Source organism: Sciurus carolinensis, chromosome 1 (assembly GCF_902686445.1).
Source record: "Sciurus carolinensis chromosome 1, mSciCar1.2, whole genome shotgun sequence".
Taxonomy (NCBI): domain Eukaryota; kingdom Metazoa; phylum Chordata; class Mammalia; order Rodentia; family Sciuridae; genus Sciurus; species Sciurus carolinensis.
Window position 1 is genome coordinate 13673223 of NC_062213.1, and position 26276 is coordinate 13699498.

The following is a 26276-nucleotide window of genomic DNA, read 5'->3' on the forward strand; positions in this document are numbered from 1 at the left end:
GTACATGAGGCAATAATGTCTGTTTCATTTTGAATTAACATAAAATAAACCAAAATAAGATGTCATGTTTTGACCACACATGCAATTATTAGGAAATGAAAATATTCAGTGTTAGTTGTACATGGAGAAAACAAAACTTTCATATTTTAAGGGTGTACCCCTAAACTGCTATAGTCTTTTTTAAAATGTTTTATTTGTTCTAATTAGTTGTACATGATAGTAGAATGCATTCATACATTTTGATAAATCATACAAAAATGGAGTGTAATTTCTCATTTTTCTGATTGTACATAGTGTAGGATCACACGGGTCATTCGGTCATATATGTACATGAGGTAATAATGTCTGTTTCATTCTACTATCCTTCTTACCCCCATACCCATTCCCCTCCCTTCACTCCCCTCTACCTAATATTAAGTAAATCTATTCTTCCCTAGCCCTCCTACTTATTGTGAACTAGCATCCTAATATCAGAGAAAACATTTGGCCTTTGTTTTTTGAGTTTGACTTATTTTATTTAACATGATATTCTCCCAACTCTATCAATTTACCAGCAAATGCCAGAATTTCATTCTTCTTTAAAGCTGAGTAATATTCCATCGTATGTGCACACATATATATACACATACCACACACACACACACACACACACACACACACACACATATATATATACATACCACATTTTCTTTATCCATTTATCTGCTAAAGGGCACCTAGGTAGGTTCCATAGTTTAGCTAGTGTGAATTGAGCTGCTATAAACATTAATGTGGCTGATTTTAAGTCCTTTGGGTATAAACTGAGGAGTGGGAGAACCGAGTCAAATGGTGGTTCCATTTCAAGTTTTCTGAGGAATCTCTACACTGTTTTCCATAATTGTTGCACCATTTTGCATTCCTACCAGCAATGTATGAGTGTGCCTTTTGCCACACATCCTCACCAACGTTTATTGTTGCTTATTTATGGTTGATAATTGCCATTCTGATTGGAGCAAGATAGAGTCTTAAGAGTTATTTTGAATTGCATTTCTCTAATTGCTAGAAATGTTGAATTTTTTTTTCATATATTTGTTGATCATTTGTATATGTTCTTCTGTGAAGTGTCTGTTCAGTTCCTTAACCCATTTACTCCTTGGGTTATTTGTTTTATGGTGTTAAGTTTTTTGAGTTCTTTATATATCCTAGAGATAATGCTTTATCTGAGATGCATGTGGTAAAGATTTTCTTCCACTCTCTAGGCTCTCTTCACATTATTGATTGTTTTGCTGAGAAGAAGCTTTTTCGTTTGAATTCATCCCATTTGTTGATTCTTGTTAAGGAAGTAAATAATGTTTCATTATTCTCTCATAATTAAGCCTCAAAAGTACTCAGAATAGTGTATCTGCAAACTGGATTTCCCAGATCCTTGGAATCAAGGGATTCAGAGTTGAAGGGAAATTAAAAACCTTTTCACTGAACTCTACAACTTAAAGTGTTTTTTTGTTTGTTTGTTTGTTTTCTTTTTTAGATAGGAAATATATTTAAATCTATGAGATAGGTGAAAAGTCTGCTGTGATAAGTTTACTATCAGCATCATCATCACAAAAAATAATAACAATGACTAGGGACCTACTTAATGTGAAATTCTAGTTACTCTTTTTGTAAATAAGGCAACTATAGTCCAAAAAGCTTGAGTATTTTTCTTCTAAGTTACACAGCAGATAACTTAAATGACTGACTTCAAAATCCACACAATGCACAAACTTAGAAATGGAGGCATATTCTTCCACCTGTATATGCAGAGATCACTGACGGGGTTCTACATATCTACCTGTAGACTCTCAATTTTCTACCAACTCAATTGCTCTTTACATCTCTGAACTACTTCATGACTTTTTTTTGATAAATTTTTTGTAATTGTAAAATTAGTACATACTTCATGAAAATATTCGCAAAATATAAAAAGGTATTAACCTGCAAATGACCAACTAGAGGCTACATCATAAACATTAACAGCCCAAATAAATAAAGGCCATTCTGAAAATGACATGATGACAATAAGAGTAGATATTATTGGTGGTCACATTTCTAATCAGAGAAAAAACTAGATACCGATGTTGGTGTTTGTTTTTAAAATCACCAAACAAGCAATCAATAACCTCCCTTGCAATGTTGATCAAGACTGTTAATAATGACCAACTAATTTCAATTTCAAGGGACACATACGCCATTTGCCAAAGTTGACTTCAAAATGATGCCCAGTCTGGGTAATATTTACCCCAAGGTGCTCCCCTCCACTCAAACCAGCTTTGCCCTGCAGGGGGAGACATGGCTCCCACCAGAGGTAAAGGGGGCTCTGACATAAAGAGTCACCCAGCCAGAAAGCCAAGGCTCCAACGTGGCTGGTTTCCATGAACTGGGATTGCAAGTCTCTTCAAAGGCCGAGAACAGTTCTCCCCCACACCTACACAATATCGTTTCCTCCAAGTCCCAGGCTACAGATTCCAACTCTCAACAGAAGAGTTACCCTTTTAGGCTGATTTTAGATGTTCCTTTTTAAATTTTTTAATCAATGCATATTAACTATATTGAATAATGGGCTCACAGCGGCATATATGTACATTCATCTAAGATAATTTGATGATTTCTACCCCAATTATCCCCCTTTGCCCTCCCCCTCATCTTCCCATGGTCCCATTCCACCTCTCTAATCGTCTCCCTTCTACTCTTGTAAACAAGTTGTTTTCGTAACGAGAATATTAATATCTACCTATCCTGGAGAACAAAAAAGAAAACATCAGTTATCTCGAGCAAGACTTAACTGAGATTCTATCTTCATTAATGCTTTCTAAAAATATATAATAAAAGGAAGACATATGAATATTTTCCCATATGACCTTTCTAAAACCCTTTTTGATGCTCCCTGGTATCCAGTTGAAACAATTTACGTGAATGTGGTCGATCCCTTTTGTCATTAGGACATTAGGCTGTTTCTAATTTCTCCCTATTATACACAATTTAACAAGGAGCATCTTTTCACTCAACAGCTCATTCTACAAAGATTTATTGAACACCAACAATGCAAGCTGCATGATGCTTACATTTTTGCTCACATTCTTTAATATTCCTTTCTGATAAAGTCCCCAGAAGTGGAACAGTTGACCAAAATGCACATTTCAGATTTTGACTGATTGTCAGTTACCACCCTGAAGAGTTTGCACCAACAGAACCTCAGTCAATACCACCTGAGAACACCTCCCCACCCAGTCTCCACCACGGAGGGCAGCAGGTTGGGTTTAGGTCTGTTTTACTCCCAGTGGTCCTCACGGGAGCAAGGCCAGCATCCCGTGGAATGTAAATCCTCAGCTCTCTTGCCTGTGTCCCATTCAACCAACAACTGGTAGGTGTGACCCAGCACTGGGTTTTAAGACTCTTCGCCTCATTTGTTGGATGGTACCTCCAACAAACTCACATCTCCCCTGATCCCCACATTGACTTTCTTTCTCTGTGGCCTTTCCTGAGGCTGACCGGGAGGTAGTTCTTCAACAGAGAGCTGGGACATTATAAACTCAGCTTCAAAGCCACTTAGCAAGAAAACAAACTCCAAAACTGAGGCAGGAGAAGCATGGAGATGAGCAGAAGTAGAGAGGAAGGAATCATCCTCAGGGAGATGGACTAGGGCAGCACGTTGGGCCAGACCATTGGCTGGAAGATTGGCCTGGGACATCTGCACTGTCCCCCTGTCACTCTATGACCTTGGACAGCTATACAACCCTCTCAATCCCCTGTTTTGTTTTTTTTTCCTTTAGTTTATCAGGAATGAAACATCCCCTCTTGCAATGTTGCTGTGAGGTTCACAGAGTGAACTCTGAAATGCTTTGGAAACTGTAAAGCCCTCTCCACCTCAGGGACTAACATTATTATCAGCGACCTGGGCCTGGACATAGGGGAAGGTTGCTCTTCCTGTGCAGAGTCCCTCTTCCCCATTCTGACCGTGAAATTCACTTCTTCCTGTGAACCTTCAAAGGCGCCATTTATCAGCCGTCAAAGTACAAAGCAAACAGCCTCCTTGGCCTCCTTTTGAGGGGTATCACTTACACTTCCCAGTTGGAATATTATCCTTCTTATCTGCAGACTGCAGAAATCCATGACCCATGCAACTTGAAGTTGTAAGGAAAATTACTTAGATGGAGAACACTAGTTGCTGAGAAAGAAAGTCAGCTTTTTTGCTGTTGTGACTAAAAGATCTGATCAGAACAATTTGGGGGGAGAAAAGTTTTATTTAGGGGCTCAGAGGTCTCAGTCCACAGATAGCCAGCTCCATTCCTTGAGGCTCAAGGTGAGGCAGAACACCATGGTGGAAGAGTGTGGTGGAGGGACGCAGCTCACATGGTGTTCAGGAAGCAGAGACTCCACTAGCCAGATACAAATATATACCCCAAAGCCATGGCCCCAGTGCCCACCTCCTCCAGCCACACCCTACAGTTACCACTCAGATTAATTCACTGATTGGGTTAAGACTCTCACAAACCAATCATTTCTCCTCTGAATCTTTTTGCGTTGTCACAGACATGAGCTTTTGGGGGACGCCTCACATCCAAACCATAACAGAAAGAGACCGTGAAATTGAACATACCACTGGGGAAGGCAGCATAGCGTTTAGAATTCAAAGGCAAGAGCTGAAATCCCAACGTTTTACTAGGAAAAAGAGTGTCTTTGACCATCACAAGAATCAAAGGCCAAAAGCGAACTCTTGAATTCCCTTGTAAACCTGCTCTCCATGGGGTTTCCGTCATGGAAAGAAGTGGACGGATCACTTCTTGCAACAAAAAATATAAATTGTCCCTGATTCCTTTCTTTCTTACTTTCCAGGTCTAATTGATCAATAAGTTCCATGGATCTTAAGTATGTTGCTTAACCTTCTGAGTGTCAATTGCCTCTTCTGAGAAATAGGGGATAATTACTATATCTCATCTCAGAGAGTTCGAGAATGAACTTCGGACCTTCTAGTCTTTGACTACATGCTCAGCTGAAAATACCAACAGGTGCTAACTACTTATCTCTGAGCGTCATTGTATTAGCATTCACGGGATCCGCGCTACACCCCAGGCACCGTACAAGATGCATAGACATAAAAAGAACAGGAAGGTCCCTGCTCTCCTGGAGCTTGCAACCCAGTGGCTAGAAAGGCAAATGATCTGGGAAGGAATAGAGAACAGAAACACCCAGAATTTCAGATCATGAGTGTTTTCCAAAAAGAGACTTAAAATAACTAGACTTGTTAGAGAGGAGTCGTATAGTTACCTGAGCCTGGATCGCCACAAATGGCCTCCGAATGAAGTCGCATTTAACCAAGATTTGAAATACAAGAAGCAGCCAGTCACGTAAACAGAGTGAGAGGAGAGGATGCCCCAAACAGAAAGGAGGGCCAGCACAAAGGTCCCTAGGCCTGACTGAACTTGGAAAAGGCAGGAAATATCCCAAAGAACAGCATGGCCAGAACGTGGGTCATGCAAGTGAAAAGGGAGCAGAGGCTGACCAGAGGGCGCTGCAAACCAAGGGAGGACCTTGAATTTGCTCTGAGTTTTCCTGTGACAAGGGAAGTTGGCCGAGGGTTCTTAGTAGGACAGAGATTTTTAAAACTCACTGTGTGCTTCCTGGGGTAGAGACTGCAGGATGAGAAAAGTAGAGGGGGGTCCACAAGGATAGTTTTGCAGAGGCTCCAGTGAGGGAGGACGGCGACTTGGGCTGGCGTGGGAAGCTGGGCTTGGAAGGAGGCACAGCTCTGGATGTGTACTGAATAGAAAGATGGGAGGACGTGGTGCTCAGTGGGACGCGGAAGTACAAAGGGAGAATAATCAAGGACAACGCAGCAGACTTCCAGCATGAAATTCTGCAAACCTACTTAGCCTGAGTGGAAAAAGCCCTGAGAAAGCAGTTTTTCCAAAGGAAACCAATGGTTCTGCTTTGCTCCTGTGGTCCTTATGATACCTGAGGATGTCCGACTGGCTCTTAGATGTCTAAGTCTTGGTTTCCAAGGTGAGTTTCCAGCTAGAAGTAAAAGCTCAAGAGTTATTGGCATCTCAAATCCCATTCAAAGAGCCATTTCTTAAAATGTTACACACTTTAACATTCCAGAAAAAACAAGTGAACAACATATGTGCCTTTTGCCCTCCCGATGCTCTTGCTAAGCATGTGGAAAGACTGTTGTACCTGGGAAGTACTAGGATGGAGGCATGTGGGAGGTGCTAACCTGTGTGACCTTCTGCCATACACAAGGCCTCTCTGGTCCCTGGTTTGGCCACACATAAATAGGAACATTACAACCTGTTTTGCCTCCAGGGAAATGTATGTCTCAAAGGAAATAACGTAGATGGAAGTAAATGGAAAACAAGAGCCCTGAATTATCAACACACTGCAAAGAGGGAGAAAGCTGGCATGATGAGCTTATTAACAAACTTACCAGCAAAACACACGGCTAAGTTCTGGCTGGCAGGACGTAGATGTGCAGGTCTATCTAATCACTGCAGCAGGAAATGTAATTCTTCACAAAGCCAGTGCCGCTATGAGGGAATTTGCATGAGGCCTAAGATAGGATGGAAAAGTTTCTCTGCAGCTGGCTGATAGCTACTAAAACCCAGGCACAGGGAACGGGGGCCTGTGCTGTCCAACAGCCCTCCCTTGGCCCTTCGCTGAAGTTCAACCTTCAAACTTTCTCCCAATGATCTCACGCTGTCCAGCTGTGAAAGCAATGAGCTGTGGAGGGCTTCCACGCTGTCTCCTGGTCGCTCCACCCCCATGACTATGTCCCATAGCCTTTGTGTCCTGCATCATGGTGATAACCTTCTCCCATGCATCTGTGAAGATTTAGCAGTGCATTTGAAGCACGTCACCTTGTGTGACATAATGGGTGCCCTAAAAATGATCTCACCTGAGCTGCAGGAATATCAATGCATGTAAACCTACATTCACTCGGGGAGGCCACACATGGGTTCTGTTCATCTGAGAACCGCCAGCATCTAGCAGAACGGAGGTTCTATGTATGTGTGTGGAATGAACAAACGGTATGCAAAGTAGCTGTGTGAAGTCCTTGAAGGACACAATAAGGGACCTCTGGCTAAAACGCCTTCCCCCACACCAGAGACCCTTCCCTACTGAGCCCAGCTGGTGCCCAGAAGTTGAAAAATCAACTTTATGCTTCACAATTTCAATAGCATCTTTGTTCAAGAAGACTGACATTGGAGCTCAATAGGAGGAAAAAAGAAAAGTTCCCCTCGCTCTATAATTACTTCAGTTTTCTTCCTCCCCTCTAACTAAAGGAAAGGCTCACTTTGACAAAGAGAACATTAAAACCTGCTTCTGCTCTGGCAGGTTAAGAAAGAAAATGTCAACCAGAAGACTCCTCTGCACATGAGCAGCTCACAGAGCAAGGAGAATATTCATTGCAATGATTTTTTTTTTCACCTTGCAAAAGTTGAATTACACAAAAAGTTAAGGTCTTCTTAGGCTAACATTTCTCAAAGTGTGCCAGTTGCGGTAGTCCTGGTAACAAAGGGCTCGATGGTCCCTAGATTTGGGAAAGACTAGGGTAAGACTAAAACCTAGGGTAAAAGTCGAAGGGCTATTTGTGCTGCTGTCAGGTTGTTTCATCTTTAACATGTGTGCGTTGTCAGTCTCCAGCTGAGGCCAAATCATTGCCGGAATTTGCTGAATATCTACAGCATCTCACAGGACTTCTCACACTTTGGGATGTGTCACCTGGAGTCAGGGGGATGGACCAGATAAGTCTTCCAGATCCTTCCTGGACAAAATCAGCTGCTTATTTCTCATCAGACAAAATTCAAACGGAAGCTACAAATTGACTGGCCTGTCTGCATGCTCTGGGATGTTTCTCGTGCGTTCTCTTATTTATTCATGGGAGAAAGTCTTTGCTCATCAATGTCTATTAGAAATCTGCCATGAACCAAGCCTGTGATGAAGGCAGAGCTCTGTTCTCTCCAGTTCTGGAGGTGATCCAGAGGAGATGGGAAGGCCAGGTTGGGATGGAGGAGCCAGAAGAGAGGGAAAGAGATGGGCAGGTGATAGTTACATTTGGTTATGTGCGTTCATCGAGAACTTACCGTTTTCAGGCTGTTTGGCTAGGTCTCAGGATCACAGAGGTGAGCAAGGCACCCTGCCTGTCCACTCAATATTGGGAAAAGAGAAACTAGGGTCTGCCATGGGCAGACTGTGGTGTGGAAGGGCCAAGGCCGTGGCTGGGATACAGGTAGGATAATCTAGGCAAAAATCTGAAAACCTGACCTAGAGCAACAGCAGTGACTTGGATATACTCAGGAAAAATTAAGGATATAAAATGGACAGAAGAGGTTAAGTGAGTGGTCAGAAGAACGACTTCCAGGATTTTAACTTCTGGTGACTAGACAGAGGTGGTGCCTGTCAGCGAGATGAGTGAACAGCAGCGCGTAGGGCTAAGATGTCAGGTGGTGGGTCCAGGTGTGTGGGGGACAGTCACGAGATGTCCAAAGACAATCAAGGAGGTGGAGGCACCTGTTTGAAGTGCAGAGGGAAAGGGTGAGAGGTGGAGAGGTGGAAGTCAGTGGCATGATTGTGGCAATCAAGGCCGTGGAAAGTGAGAGGCCTCAGAGGCACATCCTTCCACTAACACGGGACTCGTAGCCAAGACCCATACCAGAACAATGTGAGAATAAATTTGTGTTGTTTCAGACACAAAGTTTGCAGTAATTTGTTACAGCAGCAATAGGAAACTAACAGGTAGACCCAGAGGACCAGAGTTGAATTTGGGCCTTAAAGATGGTGAACCATAGATGGTCTCGTTCCATAAGCAGCCAGGCAAATGTGGGCAGGCATGTCTGTCTGCTAGGTGCTCACCACCTCCCACTACTGTGGACAGCACAGCAGTTGAAAACTCATGTATGGTATGACTGCAATTATATAAATATCAAAAACAGGTGACAACAGCCTATCATGTCAGAAGCCAGAGCAGGGTTTGGCTTTGAGGAGGAGGGAATCAGAGGTGGTATTTAGAAGTGAGCAAGGGAAGGACTCTTGGGCACTGGGTCTGGATCTGGATGATAGTTTCTCAGTTGTGTTCAGGAGGTGACAACAGGATTGGCAAACTTTTCCTGTAGAAGGGTCAATATTAAATAGCTCAGGTTTTAGGGGCCATATATCTATGGATGATTCACTCAACTCTGCCTTTGGAGCTCAAAAGCAGCCATCAAGAATTCAGGAATGAGTTAGTACGTTCTAGTAAGACTTTATTTGCACAAGCAGGTAGCAGGCTGTAATTGGCTTGTGGGCTATAATTTGCCAACACCCATGATAAAGGTATGGAACCACATATTTATGATTTGCACACTTCTCTGCGTGTGACTTAGTGTTTACTTTTTCAAGTTTAAAATACAACAAACAAACTGAAAAAAAGAGCAGGGTTCTGAATTCCGGTTTCCTGGACTCCCTTCCTGGCACTGGGCAGCTGAACTTCTCTGGACCTCTACTTCCTCGTCTGAAAACTGACCATAACAACACTACTACCTCACAGGACGGTTGCAACATTCAAATGAGGTAAAGGTGAGCAGTATTTAAAGCAGTGCTGGGTTTACAACAGCTGTCAATCAAAGCTCACTATTCTTATTATTAATGCTCATATCAATTCTATAAATAGCCGCTTTCTTGGTCCCGGGTTACCAGAGAAGTAACTGAGGCAGTCACTCTCCTCCCCGAATCTTCCAGTGGCTCCTGTCTCTCTCCTGATTCCTTAAACTGGCACATGAAGCTTTTCAAGCCCAATTCTCATCTCAGTACCCTGAAACCATCACAGTGAAGTGCTGCTCCTTCATTGTATCATGCTCTTCATGTCCCTGTACTTTTGGAAATGCCCTTCCACCCGCATGGGAAGGCCTACTTTTAGTTTATCCATAAGCCCTTACTCTTCTCTTGAAATCCTGTTTGGTACCATCTTCTCTGTGAAGCTTCAGAGTTGTAGACGCCTTGGAAAAGTCACCTTCAGAGCCGAACATGTGCATCGGGACCATGAGAACATTCCCATTGGTCTCTGTTTGCCAAGGCCACACCCACTCAGGAACTGGTGCATTTCTGCTAGGTGGTCTGTGGCTCTGTTCCCCTCTGAAGGGAGCTCTTACCCTCCTCCCCAGCTCTAGCGTAAAGCAGGCACATGACCAGTGCTCAATAAATATTCCTCAGATGGATAAATGAATTGATTCTTGGAGGCAGCCCCAAGGCCTGAGTGTCCCCACAGACACGTGGATACCAGGTGACCAGCAGCATGGTCCCTGTTTCAGGGAGCCCCATTCAGAACTCCAGCCATCACGTACACCAGTCATCAAGGGGTAATATTATAAGAAACTTATCTGTATTTTACACCACAGGGGAAATTCTACGGATGTTACCATAATTATTTCTCACATTTTCCAGTCATAACAACAAATAAAATACATGCCCACCATTTCCCAAAGAGTCTGTGAGAGAAAAATACCCTGTTGAGGCAATTATAGTCCACAGCTGCTGCCTGCAATTGTCTGCAACTCCCAGAGAATCCAAGGACATTACATGAATGTTAGAGGGACCTCAGAGACAGGCTAGCCCAGGCCCGCTGTTCACACACGAGGGAATAAATGGCTTATAGAGTTTTCTATTCTTGAAATCATTTTGCTATAGTGTTTTTTTCCCCTGGACTTAACTAGATATAATAATTTTTACTTATCATCTTATAAATGCATACATACATAGCTGAAGGAAAACTAGGAAGGTTTTATGGAGGGAAACTTATTACGCAGCCAGGCTCTAGAGAGAGAAAAGGAACTTGGTAGAATTTCACCCTTGTCAGTAACGACAGTTCCTCTTATGGAAATTGTTTTATATGATCATTTCCATGCAGACAGTCGAGTCATGATGAACACGCTGGCCACATCTGCTGGAGTCCTGGGTGTTGTAGGTAAGAGGCGTGAATTGCTTGTTTATATCATGAATCAGTGGCAGAGGGAAAAGAGTGTGTTGAGAAGCACCCACGATTCTGTGGGAGGTTTCCAGGGGCCCCATGCTGTTCTGAACAACTCCTGAAACTCCAGAACCTCATTTCCATATTTTGAGTCATCCAATGAGGCTCCCATTCCTGCTGCTGGGAAGAGGGTGTAAGAAGCCAAGCTGAGTCTGCCAGGCCAAGTCCTAGGATCGGATCTGGAAAAGCAAGAGGCCAGCTCTGATTAGGAGAGAGGTTCTCCATGACCTTGTCCAGCTCCTTCCATCTGGAGCTCCTCCCATCTGCCTGTCAAGGCATCTCCTAACCATGCCAAGCATGCTGTGTATTATTATTTGATGGATTTCACGTTCCTCCTATTGCCTGAAATTTTCCTTTCTCAGCTATTTTTCTGGTTCATTTACAATCCTGAAGGCCTCGCTCAAGGTTACTTCTCTTCCACCACCCTGAGCAGGTGCTGCGTCCCAGCTCCAGGGCATCCACTAAAGCTCTCGCCACATTCCTATGTACCTGTCCCTTATGTATTTAGCAGACCATGAGCTACTGAAGACAGGGACCTTGACCCACACCCAATCGAGCACAGACTCAGGCAACGCAAGCTTGCCGAACCAATGGATGGGTGAATGAGACTGAGACTTGTCACCGGGAGAAGCCAGAGTCAAACAGGGAGTGGGGAACCCTGAAAAGTTGGTGTAGTGATTTGGAGGAAGGAAGTTAGCGAGGCTTCTTTATAAACAGACTCCTCAGAGTCCTTTGTATGCAAATGTGCTTAGTAGATATTTAAAGGGGCTATACTTATGAAATACTTAGTGAAAAAGTTGCCTGTCAGAACCTGAGTGAGCAAAGGCCACCACAAGTGACTGCGTCGAGTGCAGTACTTCAAGTCAACCTGGAGGCTGGAACTTCTACAGTGAAGTTCTGCAAATCCTTCTGCACCTTTGACCTAGAAGCATCTTGCATACTTTCCTTGGAAAATAAGGGAAATGATGGTACCAAGTCACCAAGCTTCTCCTCTTCTCTTTGCTAGGTCAGTAGAAGACCAGAAATCCCCTCCAACCATGATGTTCATAGAACATATTTTGGGGTACTCTGCATTTAGTGTGGTGAAGATACTGAATAAAAATATACCCGGTATTTCATCGCAAGCTATTTTTTGTGTACATAAAATTCTTGTCAATGATGTACACGTTCCTATTCCTCCAGGTATTCTATGGATAAATAAGGAAGGTAGAAAGGCAATTCAGAAATTCTTCAAAAAAAATTGACTGACCACTTAGAATGTGTTATTATTATTTTTTTATTATTGTATATGAATGGGATACATGTTGTTTCTCTATTTGTACATGGAGTCAAGCCATACCATTTGTGTAATCATACGTTTACATAGGGCAATGATGTTTGATTCATTATTTTTTCCCTTCCCCCCCACCCCTCTTTTCCCTCTATGCAGTCCTTCTTTCCTCCATTCTTACCACCCTCCTTATCCCTAACCCTAAACCTAACCCTAACCCTAATGCTAACCCCTCCCACTCCCCATTATATGTCCTCATCCACTTATCAGCGAGATCATTCGTCTTTTAGTTTTTTGAGATTGGCTTATCTCACTTAGCATGATATTCTCCAATTTCGTCCATTTGTCTGCAAATGCCATAATTTTATCATTCTTCATTGCAGAGTAATATTCCATTGTATATATATGCCACAGTTTCTTTATCCATTCATCAACTGAAGGGCATCTAGGTTGGTTCCACAATCTGGCTATGGTGAATTAAGCAGCAATGAACATTGATGTGACTGTATCTCTGTAGTATGCTGATTTTAAGTCCTTTGGGTATAGGCCAAGGAGTGGGATAGCTGGGTCAAATGGTGGGTCCATTCCAAGGTTTCTGAGGAATCTCCATACTGCTTTCCAGAGTGGCTGCACTAATTTGCAACCCTACCAGCAATGTATGAGTGTACCTTTTTCCCCACATCCTCGCCAACACCTATTGTTGCTAGTGTTCTTGATAATCGCCATTCTAATTGGGGTGAGATGAAATCTTAGGGTACTTTTGATTTGCATTTCTCTTATTACTAGGGACGTTGAACATTTTTTCATATATCTGTTGATTGCTCGTACCTCTTCTTCTGTGAAGTGTCTGTTTATTTCCTTAGCCCATTTGTTGATTGGATTATTTGTATTCTTGGTGTAGAGTTTTTTGAGTTCTTTATAGATTCTGGAAATTAGCGCTCTATCTGAAGTATGAGTGGCAAAGATTTTCTCCCACTCTGTAGGCTCTCTCTTCACATTACTGAGAGTTTCCTTTGCTGAGAGAAAGCCTTTTAGTTTGAATCTATCCCAGTTGTTGATTCTTGCTTTTATTTCTTGTGCTATGGGAGTTCTGTTAAGGAAGTCTGATCCTAAGTCAACAAGTTGAAGGTTTGGACCTACTTTTTATTCTATAAGATGCAGGGTCTCTGTTCTGATTCCGAGGTCCTTGATCCATTTTGAGTTGAGTTTTGTGTAGGGTGAGAGATAGGGGTTTAATTTCATTCTGTTGCATATGGTTTTCCAGTTTTCCCAGCACCATTTGTTGAAGAGGCTATCTTTTCTCCATTGCATATTTTTGGCCCCTTTGTCTAGTATGAGAAAATTGTATTTATTTGGGTTTGTGTCCATGTCCTCTATTCTGTACCATTGATCTACCTGTCTATTTTGGTACCAATACCATGCCGTTTTTGTTACTATTGCTTTGTAGTAGAGTTGAAGATCTGGTATTGCAATACCCCCTGCTTCGCTCTTTCTACTGAGGATTGCTTTAGCTATAGAATGTGTTATTATTGAAGGTACAAAGTTTAGTTCTAGAAACTGGAAATCAAAGTTATTTACTATTAAGATCATTTGATAGCAGATCAAATAGACAATAACACACTCTCCCTTTACAAAGATGAATCGTAATTTAAAAAAAATAAATAGCTACAACTAGGATGTCATCTGACTTATCAAAACATCCCTAGCATGATGCCTGTTACGGAGCAGATGCTCAGTAACCCTTGAATGAAGGAGTAAGTGAATGAACATAGGTAGCAGCCCAATGGACAGATCGACAAGGTGGGGTTTCACAGCAGAGTCGGACAGTACTTGCAAATGGGCATCCACAATGGGCATGCCTGGTTCCAAATGCACAGAAAGGGTGGGAGACAGCCTTCCCAAGTAAGCTGGATGACAGCCAGAGGGGGGTTTTGAGAACAATGATGAGACACATCTGCCCGAGTGGGGAGCTTGGGTTGGAGCGGTGTTCACACTGGACTGTTTCCTTGGGCAAAAACTTTAGAGAACATTAAATGTCATGCTATAAAGCCAGGATCATATCCTAAAGGTAAAAGGCCATCACCGAAGGTGGTTTCTGAGCTGAGGAGTGATAGATGAAGCTATTTTTAGGCATGAAGACATCTCATCTTTATAATGAGGAAAATATTAATTGGTTGGATATTGAATGAAAACACCTTTCTCAAATCTGAAGTCCTTGGAAACAGAGACACAAACCAATGCTTCTGTGTCCCGTACATAAAAGAATTGATCAGAAAACATCTAAGAGCACAACTGTGACATCAGATGGGCCAATATTCGAGCCTCGGCTGTTTAACAGGCGTGAGATTTAGGGCAAGTCACTTCACCCTTACCAAGTCTCAATTTCCTCCATTGCAAAGGTGGGTGGTGAGGATTACATGAGGTGCTGAATGCTGGTGAGGATTAAATGAGGTGCTGAATGCCAACTGTTTGCAAAGTGCCTGAGCCATGGTGAGTCGTCATAACATGCTACCTCTTTACATTGAACTTGGAATCACAGTTAACAGTTCAGCACTCAAGAGGTCCTTGCTGAGAAGATCAGGACTGAACCAACAGCTTTAACAAGAGTAACCACTCTGTCTTCTTGTGTGAAGATGAAGCACATTTGGAGAAGATCCTGCAAATTGGAGTGAAATATTTTGTTCCATTCATGAATGTCTTTGTTGTATCTGGGTACTCATCATTGCTAACTGTGGGAATTTGCATTTTTGTGACATTCATTCTGCTTCTTCTAGCCTAGCTGACTTTCACCTTCCCAAAAGCAGAACAAGTTGAAAGAGGAGGAAAATATTAATTGGTTGGATCGTTGGAGAGATAGACACTTTAGGGTCTTGTTTGAGACATACCGCTGAGTCAGCCAATGAAAGGGGAAGGTCTGGAATCTAGGTCCCCTCCGTCCTGGTCTTGTGTCCTCCCACGCCTGTGAGATATTTTCTTCAGCGTAACAACTAAGCAGTAATGCTAAGATGAGCAGCTACTGAAGCATCCATTTAAGATGTGCAGGAACCCAGGGGTGGTTACTGGCATGTGGCGAATCTGTAGCGTTCACTTTCCAAATGAGTCAGACACACAGTCTAATAGCTTCGTTCAATTCTGGCATTAAATATAGGAAATCTTATACAGCAACCCACATGCAAATATTTGAAGTGGTGCTTTTAGCTCACAATGTTTTCCTTGCATCTTCTAATCAGCCAACCAGAATTGGTGTGGAAACAGCATGAGAGGCTTTAACATTTGGGTACCAGAAATTTCCAGGTTGGGTAGAGCATCAACGGAAGATCTCGTCCCGACATCAGTGCATCCCCAGCTGACACAGAAAGTCCTGCTCCTAGAGGACACCCCTAAGTAGAGACGATGGCTCACACCGTTTGGCCTCTGGTAGTCGACTGATCAAGCACTGGACCCAAAAAGCTCTCCATAAGCCATCTCATTTCAGGGCCAGGAGGTTTGTCTGGACTCACTGTTTTGTCATTTCCCATAAAATGTGAGAATTATTCCACAAATAAATTGCCACCTTAGAAGTCCCCAATGTCCTGTTGTTAGCACCGAGTTCCACAGCTGGCACCCAAAGCATCCGGAGTCTCACCCCCAATACAGCCCAAGGAACATGCACCCATTTTCCCTCCCAACCCCAGGCCCTAGATAAGTGGCTCCATCTGTCTTGAAATCCCTTCCCACCTTGATCTGTCGCTTTCCACCTCAACCTCACCTTGAAGAACCTCTTTGAAAGAATCTCCTGGATGGCCTCCAGTTCCCAAAGCACCCTGCAACCAGCCCCGCTATTCCACGACTTCACACGGTGCACGATGTCCGCACATCAGCATCACACCTAACCGTGGTCCATTCCAGGGCAGGGATTGACGAATTCTCTTTGGGAAGACAATGGAACTGGCTTAAGCAGCCACTTTGGGGCAGTCTCCCCATTCTTGGGAGCTGAGGCAGAATAGTGCTGTCCAGGGCAATCACTATACTAAAGGTGAATGAAAGCAAATCACAACTGGAAGGCCACCCTGGCGGGGGCAAGGTCAAAGGACAGCATGAGTGTTGGTTCCAAAGGGGAACAAGATGAGGACAGGTGGACCAGACCAAGGGTGATGAAGGACACACAGCAAAGCGAGCGAGGTGTTATAAGGTGAAAAGGCCTGGGACAGAGGTGACAGATGAGGAAGATGGGGATCAGGGGCAGGGCTCTTGGGTTGTCTGGCGATGGCCACAGGTACATGAGAAAGTTGGCCATTGTAAAGGAGCAGGGATGTACTAGAAACCATTCCTTTCCACGTGCCTGTACCTGGAACGCTGCCTAAAACAAAGCAGATATTTGATAACTGTTTACTAAATAAATGAGTCTGTCAATCAATCAATCAAAGAGCTGAACTATATATTCCAACAAAAATCTCAACCTCACTTACATAGTAAGTGGGTTTTCTGCAGTAGCTCTGTAGACTGCCTAGTTTACAAAAGGAAGCTGTTCTCGTGGATAACCTTATTTACAAGCCATGCAGCCCGAGTCTGCTCCATTAGATCACAGCCCTGCGAAAACAGCCGTGGCATCCCGGCAGAGAGCAGGATACTATCTCTTGAGCTGTGCCCCGTAAGTGCCTCTGGAGTTTCACTGAATGATACTGAATTGAAATGATTCAGCTTAATGATCCACAAGAAAAATTAAGTCTTAGATCAAGACCAAAACCACACATAAAAACAAATAAATTGAATAAGCCCATGAAATGATGCTCAAACTCATTGATCATTAGGAAATGCAAATCAGAACTTCAGTTAGGTACTGTTTCTCACCAGTTAGGGTGGGAATTATTTTAAAAAGCAGAAAATAACACTTATTAGCAGGAATGTACAAAAGTCAGATTTTTATGTATTGCTGATGGGAATGTAAAACGTCACAGGTACTGTGGCAAATGGTATAGAGGTGTCTCAAACAATTTAAACTGAAGTCACTATAGGATGCAGAAATTACTCCTCAACTCCAAACAAAGAAGTAAAAATAGATATTTGAACAGACATTTGTACATCTGTGTTCAGAGCAACATTATTCACCATAGCCAAAATGAGGAGGCAGCCCAAGTGTCTATCAATGGATAAAGGGTAGATAGATCGATAATGGAATACTATTCAGTCATAAAAAATCTAAAAATTCTGTCACTTGAAGCAACACAAATGAAGATTTTTGTGCTACGTGAAATAAGTCAACACAGAAGCACAAATACCGCATGATCTCACTCACATGTGAAATCTAAGAAAGCTGATCTCATAGAAGTTAAAAATAAAACAGTGATTACCAGAGACCAGGAGAGGAGAGAAGGGGCATGAAGAAATATTGATGAAAGGGTGCTGAGTTCAGAACAAGAGGTGCTAGGGAGTCAGTGCACTGTGGATGACTGCAGCTAGCGATGAGGTACAGCACATTTCAGAAAGCTACAGGAAAGGATTTTGAAGGTTTTCAAGATGGAGAATTGATAAATGTCTAAGGAGATAACTGTGTTTCACCATATTAAAATAGCATCAGGAGTTTTCTCCCTTTCAACTGCTAAATAATGGATCTTGGATGTCCTTCAGAATGAAGGTTTATGTAATAAAAGTCTCTGGAGAGTTTTCCAAGTTCTTGCTGTTGTATCCTCAGTTAGACTATGAGCCCCTAATCTAGGCTTGCTTCCCTTCCCTGGACACCAAAGCACTCAGCTCATTGCCAGTTCTCAGGTAAGTTGTGGAAATACTTCAACATTCAAGAACAGTATTTTTGGGGGGGCAGTGGTAGAGACAATACCTTCTGCAATAGCATCCCTGTTTAGCAGGTCTTGATACATACTTTAAATTCTCAATAAATGCCTTTAAACGACCTCCTTGAAACAAGTAATATCTCTCTGAATATCCTGCAGGAAAAGCAAGGATCTTTGCTTTACTTTTATTAATCGACACATAGTGTTTGCAGGTACTTACAGGGCACAATATGATAATTTGATACATGTATGCAACATATAATGATCAAATCAGGGTAATTAGCATTTCCATCTCCTAAGCATTTCTCATTTCTGGGTGTTGAACTCTTCTATTTATTTTTTTAAATATGCTGAAGTTTTGCGGACTATAATTGCCCTACTGTTATGGACTGTTATAGAATACTAGCACTAATTATTTTGGTCCCTGTCATCTCATCTTTCTGCCTCACCCTCTCCTCCACCCTTCCTGCCCTCTAGTCACACTATTCTACTCTCTTTTTCAATAAGATCAAGTTTTGCAACCAACATAAATGAGTGGAAACTGTGGTCCTTGCCTTTGTACCTGGTTTGTTTTCTTAACATGATGTCCTCTAGTCCCATCCATGTCTCAAATGACAGGATTCTATCTTGTTTTTTTTTTTTTTTTTTTCTTTTTAGCTGAATAACATCCCATTGTGTTTTACACATTTCCTTCATCCATTCATCTGCTGATGGGACTTGTTACAAACCAGCCTTGTCTTTAGAGGTCATGTCTGGATTCCTCCGAAGGTCAGGATTGTAGAGGACTTTGGTGCAATTAGCCAGTAGTCTCCTTTTCCTGAAAGAGAAACTGAGTCCAGAAAATGATGGTAGTTTGCCCAAGGTCAACAATGAGCTGAAGGAAACTCTGGGACTAGAACCTGAACCTTAGCTATGGGGTAGATGGGTGATCTAGTCAGAGATCTTGTAACAGTATCTTTCAAAACCTCTGTCCGAGAGAGAAGTTCTCAATGAGTTATTGCATTGGAGTGTGGTAGATTAGAGTCTTCTAAAATCCTGATAGTTCCAGAAAAAAACAAACTAGTGTTGAAATGCACAGAGAGCAGAAAGTTGCAGGAAGAATTCAAAATGAGGATGAAGATCTCTTCCAAACCTAGACAGTCTCTGCATTTCAATGTACTTTAAGATAAATAAACCACCAACCCATGCGTTTTCAGAGGAGAGACTCTTTTTAGCATGGGTGGTAATTTCATCCTTTGTTGATGACTGAAAATGTATTTCTCATTCAAGTAACTTTTATTTTGAGCACCATGGAGACGTCAGATGTTATGTTAAGTCAGGAGACCCAGAGATACATTGGTAAAGTCCCCTTTGCTGGAGGTACGCTAGAGACAGCAGATAAACACAGAATCGTAACAAACCAGGGCAACACAAGACATATGTCTGTAAGATGCTTAATTCTAGACAGAAGAGCCATTCAAAAATGTCTGCTGAGTGAACTAATTCATCAACCAGGTTTTGAGGAATTTAGAGAAACTTTTGTAGGAAAGTTGAGACGTAAGCTGGGTTTTCATTCATTGACTGAGTGTGATCATTCATTAGCAGCATGTAGAGCACACAGTTTGGTACTCGGTGCCTGATGAGCAGAGTACACAGGGTTCTTGAGCCCAGTCATGACAGACCGATGTGGCAGGTAACATTGTAGTCTCTGTCTTTTGATTCTACTCTCTGTACATGCCAGTAGAATGTAGGTTCCCCGAAGACAGAAGCCTTTCCTAGGTTTCTCTGTCTTGCCATACCTAAAAAGTCTGGCAAGCACTCCACACAGTGTTTGGAGTGAATAAATGAGCAACTGCAGGAACAGATGGCTAGTGCATCAACTGCACCGTGGGAGCACACAAGGCAGGTCTCACTAGCGTCTGCAGTGGAAGAGAAAGAAGAGTCCAAGAGGGATACAGGAAAGGACCCATCAGAGAAGGAAGAAGACCCAGGAGAGTGTGTTGTCCTAAAAGCAACCGAGGGGAGAACTTTCAAAAGGAAAAGGTGAGTGGCAGGCCTTTCCTCAAGAATCCACCATCTTGGATCCCCAGCCAGGACTGGTATGAGACCAACTGGGAGCCCAGGGTGGGAGGCACCCATCTTAGGTTATGTAAATGCAGCGACCCAACTGCGAGCAGGACTTCAGTGCCTCACCTGCCCCACCCTAGTGCCAGCACTGCTGGACCCAGCACTGTGCTAGAAGCTTTGGGAATAATAGTTACTGAGCCGTCAAGAATGCCAGGATCTAATGGGCAGACAGACCTACGAACAGTGGTTCAAATGGAAAAGATCAGTCCCAGCAGAAGTGAGCATAAGACGTTTGCTAGAATGAGACACGGAGCATCCGCATCAGACCGTGGGCTCAGAAATGGAATGAGAATAAAGATAGAAGAAAATAATTCCAGGTGAGGGAACAACACCTTCGAAGACTAGAAAGCCTTGGAAGGACATTAAGTGTGACATGATGGTGTGTGGTAAGCAGAAGTGAGAAAAGATTGGTAGTAAACAAAGTAAGGTAAGCAGGCCCCCGTTATCCTGTGCTTGGTCTGGAACGCCATCTTTAGTTCTACCGTTATATCACTATCTGGACATTTTACCTTAGAAACAAGGTAGATTAATTGGAAGGCCCATTAATCTGCTGGTTCTGCCCGGTCCTGGCCTCTAAGAGAACAGGGAGGAGCCTCAGCAGAGGATTTGCTGCTCAGTCAGATGTATTTTTAGCTCTGCAGAAAATAACGACAGTGTGCATTTAATAAAAAAAAAAAAAAAAATAGAAGCCCTGGGAATGATCTAGTGCCAGTGTTGGAGCAATCGGGATGGAATATGTTTCCAATTGAATTACTACTGTGGTCATAGTTATAAAAAGAGAGAGGGAGGAGGAAAACGTGAGGCTGGTCAGTTTCTCGGGAGCATTTAATCTTGGTTTGCTCTAATTTTAACATTCAAAGGCACATGAGCCAATCTGCCCTTAGGAGCTATTTCAGGGCATTGGCCAGCGCCGTGCCTGGGTGGTTCTAGTGCCTGAATTTGTCTTTTCTTTTCTTTTCTCTCCTCCCCACCCAGTTTTGGCCTCCACTAGCTCTTCTGCTCACAAGCTGATGAGACACAGCGTGAATAATGATGATGAGGGTAAATTTAGATTCTGAGGATATTGAAGGATGTGAGACTGGGCTCTGGGGCTCAGAGAGAACCAGGGAGAGCTCAGCCTCAGGAAGAGTCTCAGGATGGTGTGCTGTGTCTCCCCGCAGCCTCCAGAGAAGGAGTCACCATATATAAACTGTCACGGGCTGCTCCTCCCAACCCCATCGCACTTCACCTTCCAGAATAGCCTCCTCCTCTGGTTTCCTCCCACGCTTCATCATATCCCCTAAAAAAAAAAAGTCACCATAATTAGCTGCCACCTATTGAGTGCTTCCTTTGTGCCAGGCACTGACTGAGCAATTACAGGAGTTATGTCATTTCATCCTTGAACTGGCATTAGAAACCACTAGCTAGCTATGATGGGTGAGGAGTCTCAGAAAGCATAAGTCATTTTCCCAAGGTCACCGAGATAATGGGTGGCAGAACCTGGATTATGGTCCACTCTAAACTCCACCTACCCACCGCTGACCCTGAGCTCCTGGATGCAGGCTCGCTCTTGGGAACCCTGGTTGGCACGCCCCTCATCTCCTGCCTGCGGCCCCTCTCTCGGCCTTGCCTTCCCGTCCCTTCCCCTACAGCCCACGCCTGGAACGCCAGCTCTTATAGCATGTTACCATTGACGTTAGTGATAAAAACTAGCACATTTTCAATCTGCAAAAAAGTCTTACAGGGATTCTCTGATTTCATGTTTTCCACATTCTTCTGAGGTAGTTACTGTTATAAAACCCACTTTACAAAAGGAAGACGGATGCATAAAACGATTAATGACTGCTCAACATACAGAGCAGTCTAGTGATAGAACTGAAAAATATCTATCGTTGATGGAGCAATGACCCTGAAACAGGCGCTGGACTTAGCCCCAGACAGGGACCAGCACCCTTGATCCTCAGCAGGTGCAAGGCAGGATTCTCAACCTTGCTTAACAGACTAGAAGGCTGAGTGAGCTTCAGCGGAAGTTTTGGGTAACTGGACAAAGGTCACAGAGCCAGGATAGCAATGCAGGTATGAGCAACTCCCAAGCCCTCTGCCCTCATGAACCTTGCTTGCTGTCCATCTTCTCAAAGAATTGTCACTCCTAGGGAGAACTGTCACTCCGCGCTCTTTTCATCCCAGATCCCCAGCGCTTCCCACAGCAGACTACGGGCACTGGGCGAATGCCAGCTGAGAGCCTGAATAGGGGGCATTAGCAACCTGTTCAGATGGACATGCGGAAATGAAGTGGGAGGGGAACACGGAACAGGCATGCTTGCAAAGGCCATTCTCCCAGTGTGCACAACCCTCTGGCTGCTCTGGGTTGCCTGGTCAAATCAAACTCACATGAAGACTTCCCCTCACATGGATGGACTCCTGTTGGGGAAGAGGTCCTTCCCTGCCCCTCAGGTCCCTCCTTGCTGTCCCCTGGCCTTCTCTGAGCTGGCCTGGCTTGTCCACTGGGCAGCCAATGATAATGATCATGCTCCTGTTGGCTCTCCCTGGAATCCAGCTGGCCTTTTACTGTCCTTACCGGTGTCCTTACCCAGTGCTACTTTGCCTCATGCCCAAGGTCAGAAAGTCATAAAGTCTTTTAGGAATAAAAAGTTAATGTCCTAAAAGTGGGATTTCCCTGGGGCTCTCCAGATCAGCTACTGCCTCCTCTTCACACCTGACATTCTTCACCTTTCAACCAGTTTTAGAACAGTTGTACTGGGGGCCTCTGAGTTGGTGTGAGCTGCCCCTGTTACTGCCTAGTCATTGCTTCTGGATGCGTCATTAGCCTCTGTTTCCCCATCAGTAAAATGGGTACAACAATTCCCAAATTAAAAAGCAGAGACAATCAGATGGCATTATGGATGAGAAACAGTAAAAGGATCTTTACAGTAGAGGTAGAATCTCGGATCCATCGCAGGTCACATACTGTCCCAGTTTGTCTAGGACTGAGGCTAACTGGGATATGGAACTTGGAGCGTTAAGTCTGGGCATGTCCAGACAAGCCTGCTTTATTTAGTAGGTCGTTCTAGCCATTCATCTCACAGAAACCCAGGGGGAAGTGCTCCTTTTTCACACGATGGCTGCGGGATTTTATGCAAACAGGTGAAGTCTGCTGCCATGTCCTCCTGTCCTCCACAGTTCCTGCCTGGGCCACAGGCTGATCATAGGCAGCAAGCCATGCTTTTCAACCAGTGTGTGATAGGGAAAGGAAAACCAGGCTACACTTGCTGATCCGTGGAAGGTCTCCCTCCTGGGACCAGTGGCCGTGCCGGTGACTCCTGTCCTGAGGATGCAAGGGGCCCCATAAGGAGCAGATTTCCAGGATGCTAACTTAAGTCAGCTTCCTCACCTGCTTCATGCCAGGCTGGTACCTGGCAGCTGTGGGCTGGGAGAGGGCCCACAGGGCAAAGGGGAACACGTACTTAATGAAATGACCAGGCACCAAGCTGGAGAGGATATGGGGAATAAACAGAATTCCGGAGAGAATAAAGGAAGTAAACTACCAGTCTTCTGAGACGGAGACAAGAAGGATGTATGATGGCAGAGTGTCACCGAGGAGCAATCACAGTGCAAAGGAAGTGCGTGCCAACAGGCCGTGCCTGGCCCAGAGAAAACACTCCACGGAATGTTCATGTGTTGATTTTCAAACTGTTTTGACAACCTCCTTTGAAAGAGTGATGATTACTCCTTGTTGCAAACACGTTTGCCCACAGGTATCTTTGGTCGATGTATCTTCCCTCAGAAAGGGAGGAACACAACCTAGGCACATAGAGGGCATGCCACAGATGCCAGCTATTATTGATTGTTACTTTTATTATCTTATTCACCTGGCTTGCTTGTTTACATAGGCTCTGGTATGAACGTAGAATCATGAGACCTGTTCCCAAGTCACCCCCATACTTCACCTCTGCTAACCCGCTTTGTCATTTTGTGATCTTGTGTAGGTCACTCACCTTTCTGATCCTCAGTCTCTTCATCAACCAAATAACAGTAGTGATCTTTGTTACCTCATAGAGCTGCATTAGGACCAAAAGAAATGTTCAACCTGAAGGTGCTAGACACACAGCTACTCTACTAGCTGTATAAGATGGAGTCGCTGATGGCTAATCTTGTTTCCTGGACTGACCAACAGTTCCATCCACTGTCCAACATTTTGACCTTGCTTCTCTTCTCTATATATATTTGAAAGAAGTCAGAAAGATCATAGTTCCAAGAACACAGCACAGCATTTATGAGTCAGACAGGTCTGGGTTCAAGTCCAAGTTCTGCTGCTTATTGGCTGCTTCCCTGGGCTTATCTATCCATGGAGACTGTAACAGCTACCATACACAGTTGTGTTAACAACCACGTGACAGGTCCTGTGTAAGCCACCCCAAAAAAGAGATTCAGAACCAGAACTCAAACCCAGGACTCTTGATACCCAAACCGGGGATGTGGACATCAGGGGGCAACTGCTCCTGAGCCAGGGAGCCTGTCAGATCAGGGTCTCCTGTTGCTTCCTATGCAGACTGTTCCTGAGCAGGTGGGGCCTTGACTTTCATCTGTGTAAATGTCCATTATCTCCTACAGACTTATTTACAAAGCACTAGAATAGGGGGAAAGAAACTGCTACTGAAAGTTGACGACTTATTTGGGAAAGTATGTGTCTGCTTTTTCAGAGAGAGGGGAGAGAGAAAAACACTAGGGAGTAATTCCAAGGAGCACTGAACCATAGAACATTAATATTTTGAGGTCGAATTCCCAGATGAAAATTTGAGATAAACAGCCTCCTTTGATGATTGGGTCCATGTGAGAGCCTATGTAAGCCAGCATGACAACATAAAATAATAACAATGACAACAAATAATTCCAATAGTTGGCATCCACGGCATGCCCTGGGTGCCAGGCATTGCATTTATGCACTTGGGCTGCAATATACTTTTTGATCCTGACAGCAATTGTAATGATCACAGCAATGAAACTATAGTCTAAATACATGGAAACTCAATCTCAAAACACTAACTTGAGGGAAAGAAACTTCTACAAAAGGGAGCCATAAGGTGTTTTTTAATTTATATGAATTTCCAGAATAGAACACACTATTGTGTATGGCAAAAAAAAACATAAAAACATCATTCGCCTCTGGTGGGGTTAGGAGTAGGAGTAGGAATTGGCAGAATCGAGGGGAGTCGGGCAGTCCTGGTATGGTAATATGGTACATTTCACAAGGGTCTGCATTACACAGTAGCTGCATTTGCCAACATTCCCTCCTGACAGACTTAAGACTTATACATTTATTGCAAGTTCAAGAGAAGAAAGGACATTATAAATAAATTTTAAACTTTGATAAAGGTAAAAATGTTAAGTATTAAGAAGAAAGTACACAGATATTTGCAACATACTTCAAATTTTATTTGAAAAATCAAGACTGATGCCCGGGTAGATCATTTGATAGACCAGTGAAGAAACCAGTGGTAAAGCAAGGCGTAGGGTTGCTCACGGTGGAGGCTGGGTGAGTCCTTTCAACTTTTCTGTAGGTACAGAAGTTTTCATAGTGAAACTTTTAGGGGGGGAAATAAATCAACAAAAGCAAATGTGAAAAATCCTTCTCCCAGTTCTCTATGGAAACAAATTTTGTGAGATAACGTTCTGTCTCTAAAGTGCCGGTGGAGTTGAAATTGGGTCTGAAATGGCTGAAAGGTGTGACTTCATACACCCGCAGGGGGCAAGAGATGCAGCCAGCAGCTCCGCCCCGAGCAAAGCCGAAGGCTCCTGCTGAGTTGCTCCCATGCTGAGGTCCAGCACAACAGACTGGGGCAGAGGAGGCCAAGGGCACAATGACTGCCCCAGTGCACAGGCCACAGGCATCACCAGCAGCCTGTCTGGGTCATCAGAATGACCTGTGTGCAGGGCCTGGAGGAGGAAGGAGCCGAGTGTGTCTGCAGCCAGCCGACAGGAAGTCCACCCTTCTCCAATGTGATCACAGTACGTCCCTCAGTGAGCTTTGATTTGGTTAGTGATATTCCATAACCCATTCTGGTCTGGTCTCTGGTAGCTCAGTTCCAGCAGGCCCTCTGTTCAGAATGATGTAATGGACTCTGCTCTTTTCTCAAAA